At 39.2% G+C, this 7,730-nt stretch overlaps 1 protein-coding gene across 1 annotated transcript in view; it reads left to right on the top strand.

The window, feature by feature from the left end:
• The first annotated feature begins 3,969 nt into the window (after positions 1-3,969).
• vwc2 (von Willebrand factor C domain containing 2) overlaps positions 3,970-7,730 on the top strand; it is a 43,714-nt gene continuing 39,953 nt past the window's right edge. The window contains exon 1 of the mRNA XM_034225392.1: positions 3,970-4,203. The gene's annotated coding sequence lies outside the window, so the exon portion shown is untranslated. The remainder of the gene's footprint in view (positions 4,204-7,730) is intronic.

The raw sequence follows: 7,730 nt of genomic DNA, 5'->3' as shown, positions 1-7,730 counted from the left end.
TTATCCCTACCCCCTTTGATTTTTACTTCCCCCTCTTTTACTGTAAAAACCATGAGGTGGGCACTCTGCCTGATCCATGGAGTACGGGTATAGCGAACCATGCGGGCCACTTCCACAGGAGGGCTCGAAATGCTGAAGTGGAAGATAATCAATAGTTAATGGGGGCAGTAATGTAATGACAGTGAAGGATGACATTTGAACCTCGGGGAAGGTGTAGCAGTGGAGAACAGTGCTGCATGTATGCTGATGGGAGCCCAGGGCAGTTATGGGTTCACAGCCAACTTCTAATGCTATATTAATGATTTCCCTTTTCAACCTGACACGGCAGGAGTGAGGGTTTTGGAGCTGCCATCATGACATTTTGAAAAAACTATTTGGAGGTAAATAAATACTGTATTTATTTTTGTAGGACAACCACTAGAAAGCTTGTTGTAAATTTGTAGGCAGGGCTGTCACATAATCCCTGGTGGAAAAGGACTGCAATACTCTAGGGACAGGCTAGCATCTGTTGCCTGTGGTAAAAACATTTAAAGTAAAAGTAGCAAGACAACAATATAAAAAGTCCTGCAATCAAAATGTACCTAATAGAATAGAAAAGTATAAGTAGCGACTAGAGGTATGCAGGTACAATGATTATTTTTACTGATGCATTAATGTATAATATTGCAGGTGGCCACAGAAGAAGAGTGCTGCAGGGAAAATAAAAAGGCACATGTTTTTTTTATTGAATTTTGGATTATTGCAGTAAATAGGCTCTGTCATCAACACAAGTTTATGACACTTACATATTTTCTTCAGCAGACAATATTCACAAACTATGAACTTCTGAAGCTTAAAAGCAATTGCAAGAGGTACAAAGCTAACGTTGGCTATGAACAAACTACACCACTGTCGCAGAACTTTGTGTCACAACCACTAAACTAAAAGACTGTTGTTGTGATCACGTTTAGTCTTATTAAGCTACTGAGCAAACACCTCTTTTGAGGAAGGTAAGCAAATCTAATTTCACTACTGTGGTATTTGTACTGGCGGATGTTATGTTGTATGTAGAACAAAACTTTACAATCTCTTAAGCTAATGTTAACCACAGGTGTTATATCAAGTGTTTAACCAAACATCCAGTTAAACCAGTGGTTCTCAAACTTTTTCTGTCAGGCCCCCCCTTTGGAGAAAAAAAAAAGTCGGGCCCCCCCAACATAAATAGTCAGGCTTAGTGGCTGCGCCAGAGATTTATTTTGGGGGTGCTGTGGGGTAGCTTGATGTTTCATAGAGGGTGCTCAAACATTTAGGGTTTCCCATTAATGTACCGGTCGCTACAGTGGAACTTTCTACTGCAACACTCCCCACGCAAATACACAGTGTGACTGTTACAATGAAGGCTCGATAATCAGCTCACGGCATATAGGTGTAAGCAGGGGTAAAGTGCTATTGTTATAGGTGGTGTGTGGACCTCACATAGGGGGGTCCAGGGGCAAGCTCCCCCGGGAAGATTTATTTTTAAATATTGAAGTTAAAAGCATCAATCTGGTGCACTTTGAGAGCAAAATGAAGAGATCTATGGATACATCTCTCAACACAGAACTGTAAACAGATTTACTATTTCTTTATGGATATTTTACAAATCACCCTTTTAAACTTTATACATTTTTTAATGTCATATAGTATTTCATACCTGTTTTTAATTTATTCTCTTATTTTTTTATAACTATAATGATCATATAAACGTGTGCCTCGGAAATAATTGTTTACATTAATGGTGACCAAAACGTTTGAGACCCACTGAGATAACACTCAGAGAGTCCTTTAGCTCAGTGGTTCTCAAATGGGGGTACGCGGACCCCTAGGGGTACGTTGGAGTACTGCAGGGGGTACGTGAGATTTATTTTTATGTTAATAAAAAAAAATAAAAAAAACAATTTTAGGAAAAGTAATGAAGTTTGAGCAGAGTGGGTTTATATTAACAGAGTTACACATATTTCAAAACGCGAAGTGTAATAACTGCAGTGGCCTCCCTGTCAGCATGACAAAGATCCTCAGTGAAGCACAAGCCCATGTTTCTCACTACATTGTAAGTACAACTTATTAAAAAGATCAGTTCAATGCAACTAATGTCGTCTTAGTGTTATTGCATGATGTTAAAATTGGTTTGCCATGAATTTAGTGATGGATTGTAAACATTTGAAATGTAGCATTTAAGTGTTTCTCAGTTACAAGGTTGTTGTTTTAATAAATCAGACACCGATGGTGCAGCACTGTACTGTACCTCTTTATATAGGCATTTCTTCCCTAACAAATTGTTTTTACGCTGATCATGGCTGAATTTTTTTTTCAAAGGGGGTACATTATTGAAAAACGTTTGAGAATCACTGCTTTAGCTCACTGAGCCTCTCAGTCTGACAGGAGAGGACTCTCCTCCACTTTGTTGTTGAAAAAACTCCTTATATCCGTTAGCGTAGCTCGCTCGCACCAGAAGCTAACATCAACGATCTCCGGTACCGGTGCGCTCTCTCTCTCTAAAAAAAAGCTAAATGAGGTCCTTTTACTAATGAGGCATGGGCTCATCTCTCTCTCTCTCTCTCTCTCTCTCTCTCTCTCTCTCTCTCTCTCTCTCTCTCTCTCTCTCTCTCTCTCTCTCTCTCTCTCTCTCTCTCTCTCGCTCGCGCACACACACACAGAGCCGAGCTTTAATGAAACAGAGACCCAGACGTAATAGTACTGTACTGCATCATATTATTTTCGAATCAATAATTTTTCAAAATATGATTTTTTGTTTTTTTTGTAATCTTTTTGTTTTGTTTTTTTTAATAACCATTTTTCCTCCTGGTCTCTCGCGCCCCCCCCTGTCATGCGTCTGCGCCCCCCCACGTTGAGAACCACTGAGTTAAACTAAATCTTCCAGACAAGGGACCCAGAGGTGCAAAAATGTTTACTTGTTTACAGATTTTAGGCTAAATGTAGCATGCTAACAGGCTAAACGAAGATGATGAGCATGGTAAATATTTCACTTTAAGCACGTTATGTTAGCATGGTTATGAGCAAGTATAGCATGCAGCTTTAGATAGCAACAAGCATGGCTGCACACACTTTCTCTATCTTTATCTGAAAACGACCTGCTGCTATTAAAAATGTTTAGTGAGTAAGAAGAAATATATCTCCATCTTAACTGGAGTAGAAATATAAACGTTACTCATGTTTTCTACACCTCACAATTTGAGTAGTTTAAGTAGTTATTGAGGCCTATAGACAAGTACATGGGCACATGCACGAAGTGGCTCCATTAGGATATTGTGGATTCAGTGGGCTATATTAAACTTGAACTGCTATATTCCAGCAAAATACAAAATGGACCAACGTCTTCAGTATTTCGCCTACAGACTTTTATTCCCATCAGAGACGGCTTTAAAACATTTAGACCTTAATTTTAAATGCAAAAGAAAGTATCAATGATCAATTAAATGAGGGTGTTAAGCTTCAGGAAGTCAAGTGATGCTTACATCCTTTGCAATGTACCTGCATGATGTTTGATGTGTTTGCTACAATTACACTTTATGTCCTTCCTTGTAAGGTGCCTTGACTCTTTCGGCGATAAATGGCCCAGCAGTGACCACACTGCGTCACGGAAACGACTTCTTAATTCCCGATAATGAAGGAAAGTCTTTAATCACAGTGTGTGTGTGTGTGTGTGTGTGTGTGTGTGTGTGTGTGTGTGTGTGTGTGTGTGTGTGTGTGTGTGTGTGTGTGTGTGTGTGTGTGTGTGTGTGAACCTGAAGCGACCTGTGAAACGTCTCTTAGGTTACTAATTGACTTTTACATCCTAATTTTAAACTGCCCCATCTAGCGGCCAACCCACCCCACCAACCGCTTTTTTCTATTAAATTATTTATTTTGTTGTCACCGTGAGAAACAAAGTGCCAGCGTAGAGCAGGGACATCACAGGCTTCCTGCGCGGCACTTGCAGCGGCGCGTCGCCGGAGACGGAGCGCTTCTACTCTCTGTGGCCATTAAAGTTGAGCGAGACACGCCGATGACCTGCGAGCATTCTCCGTGGAAACTGTGCTTTTGACTGGTTTAACGAGCGTCAGTTTCCATCTCTTCACACACAGATAATTTGTTGCTGTCATGGCTCCGCTGTCCAACAGTCCGACGGCTTCGTTTTAAACCCAGCGCGCACTGAAGGATACCCACAGACTTCGAGCATTACAGGTGAATTATCAATGTCGCTGTGTGTGAGGTGATGCGGCTTTTTATTTGTGCCTGGTAGTCAACTTACTTTATTGTGTTTTCTCTGGTGTGTCTTTAATTAATATTTCACTCACTCTAAGAGTAAAGCCACCATGCCTGCGTGGAAATTAAACTACATCTATCACATAGGCTGTTTTATGTAAATTAGCTTGATGTAGATCATTCAACCCTGCAGGAAAAGGCTGTTGCACCTGTGGAGGCTACATGTATCAGTGTAAGTGAACTGTATTGGTATTTTCATTTGAATTTATGACTAAGGCTTCTCAAAGAAGCATCGCAGGGATTTCAGTGGCTGGCTGCACAAAGACTCCTGCCTGCTTACACATCCAGTCTACACAGCCTCTAGAGCCCAAACACATAATAGGCTACAACGTTGTTATCCTTTTATTAATTCATGGTGTCCAGTCAGAATAGGGGGTTGAATAATGATGTTTCCTTGATAAAGTTTCTGCTAGTTTTCCAATGTTTTTTGCAGATATGGACACTGAGTTAATCACCTTTTTTATAATATCCCACATGTATGATACAGAAGAGAGTCAAAAGAATGCTTTAAATCTCCATCATTATCAGTGTTAACATCATAATCCTATCTTTTAATAGAAAGCTGATTTCCTTCTTTTGTACATTTCCTGCATCGACATTTCCTGGCAGGGCTTTGTGTAAGAGCAAATTCTCACCTTGTTCCACCTCACATAATCTTAAGATCATTTGACAGTTTTGCAAGGGCTGTTGGTTTATCGCATTGCACGATCCAAGGAAAACTTTCTTCTGATTTGGGTCACTGGTAAGATTTTACAGTCAGAGGGTAAAATTCAATCAGGCAGCCCTGAAGCAATCTTTACTCACTGCCAGATGGCTTAATACTCTTGGATCCTGCCTCGGTGTCCCTTATTGCTCTAATTGGATTTCCTCATTTCACTCTGTTTATTTGTTTTCAAACGTGGCATCATTAATTCAATACTTTCCCAGGCCCTGTCAGATCTTAGCCCACTAGCCACCGCTGTCGAATCATTTCACATCTCGTCCCCCGTGATCGGCGATGTCATAAAATTGAAGAAGACCTCAAAGTAATTGTTGCATTCCCCATGTGCCGTCGATGGCATGTCAGGATGCTGAAACAGACTTAGTAGGAGTCTCAGTAATGTGCAATAAATGAAGTGCACACTGCAGCGAGGGCATATTGTCTGTCTGAGTTAATTCCAGCCCCGAGGAGATGGTTTTCCTCTCAATGACATCTAGTTTGATTTTGCAGAGAGACATCACAGGAGTTTTATTCTCCAAGACAATATGGATGGGAGGCTTGCTTGTTTTTAGAGGCTTGTTGTCAGACTAAAAGTGTGTACACTTAGAGAGAAATCAAAACGCTGAGGAGTGAGTGAGTCTCAAAGCAGATCATTTTCTGTCACCGCCAGGCTTTTCAAGCAAATCAAACATGCACAATGGCTAACATTCCTGTAAAGATGGCTCACTTATATTAACACCAAACAGTAATTACAAATAACAAACATTTTAGCTCGTGAGTGGAATATTCCTGGAGATTTCTTTTTGCCCTATTTATAGCATTAATGTGTGGAGCTATCAACCCCCCTGAAAGAAACCTTTCTGAATGACATAAAAGAAGAAAGCAAGATAGAGGTCACATTCATACATCTTAACCGCCACATTTTGTGTTATTGAATTGTTGCCATTACAATCTATCTGAATAACGGTATCCTATTAGTCAAGGTAGAGCTAAAATGTTACTCGTGGCTCAGGTTGTGTCAAGCCAGGCCTTATCCACTCTGCTGGGTAATGAATAGGACAATCATTTATGAGTCATAAATCAATGGGATGGTGAGCATCATTGAACCATGAACTAACAGCCAGGATGACTCTGCTTGATTAATCATTGGTGCTGCACCTCAGTGGTCAGATAGGGTATGTTCAATAACCCGAGATGTAAACAGGACACAACTGGTCCCTGACGGAGGGAATTATGTCTACAGTGACCATAATGACTGAACCTGCTCCCGCTGGCAAACACCGAGGCTAATACTGAGTTCATTCTCACTAGTGCAGCAAGCCAGGGCAACATTTAAATGTCAGTTAGAAGTGGAAATATCGTCAAAGCTGAAGAGTAATAGCACAAAACCTGTCAGCAATTTGAAATGCACGGCATCCCTTATTAGCCATTTAAGGTAGATCATTATATTAGTTCCTCTTGCAGGGTTGAATCCCAAGGTAACATATGGAGTAATTGCTGTTTACTGTGTGCAGAACATCCAGCTTTACAGCGCTGTAAAGCCAGCATAGGGATATTTGAGGAAAAAGGAGAAATACATTTAAATATTTGGCAGAGTCAGGTCATATTCTGATGATTGTCTTATCACTTTGACAGCTGATGTGATTACCTCTGCCTATAAACTGGAACTGGATTTTGTGCCAGTGCTCATGCAGGTTTAACATCCCGCGTATAGCTACAGACAGGGATGGTGCCCTATATTATATCTGAAATGACAACATTGCCTGGAGAGAAGGATCTGATATTAACACGTGTGTTTTGGTGAAATTGGCTTTCTCTTCCTTGTTCTTTCGGGTGCAAAGATATTAATAATTCCTTTTTTTATTATTTAAATGTATTTTTCAAACACAATAGAACTCTCCCCCATTTCTAGAAATTGGTTTGCACACTTGATGAAAGTGCAACGTAAGAAAATGAGCAGAAAGCATTATTATGACACAGAACATTTTAGTATTTTATTTATTAATGTTAATTGGGCTATGTATGAATAAATATAGAGGTGGAAGAAGTATTCAGATTATTTACTTAACTAGCAGTAATAAAGTGTAAAATACTCTGCTACAAGTCTGGCATGAAAACTATTTACTTAAGTATTATTATCAAAATGTACATTATATATATATTTTCCAAAATGAAAATGATTCATTATGTAATATGGCCCATTTAAACACCATGTATCACATTTTGTATTATACTTATTGATGCATTAATGTGTTCATCACTTCATTGCTTACTACTTGGTGGCTTAACCTTTAATAATAAATTATAGTGTATTAGTTGATTTATGTTTTTTATCAATAACATAAATCTGCCAAAATGTTTGCCAACAAAGTGTATTGGAGTATAAGCATATAGTAGCATGAAATTAAAATGCTCAAGTAAAGTACAAGTACCTAAATGTACTTAGTTACATTCCCCCACTGAACAGATATTCCCTTGTTTTAATAAATCATTCATAGACAAATAAACAAACAGTATGATATCCTGTCTGTTAGTCCTTTTCTCAACAAATTTATAAAAACATAAACACCAACACACAATCAGTGATTTAGAAAGGACTGTCAACTCCCGGCACAAATATAGAGCAGCTAGAAATCTATTGTCTTTAAGGGTGTTTTACAGCAGGAACCTCTAAGACCCCAAACAGTTACATTGTGTCTTTATACAAAAATCATGCTAAAAGCAAAAGTTGTACAATCAGGAAAAG

This window comes from Gymnodraco acuticeps, unplaced genomic scaffold (genome assembly GCF_902827175.1).
Source record: "Gymnodraco acuticeps unplaced genomic scaffold, fGymAcu1.1, whole genome shotgun sequence".
In the NCBI taxonomy this organism is placed as follows: Eukaryota; Metazoa; Chordata; class Actinopteri; order Perciformes; family Bathydraconidae; genus Gymnodraco; species Gymnodraco acuticeps.
Note: the sequence above shows the minus strand (reverse complement) of the source record. Positions and strands in the feature narration are given on the sequence as shown.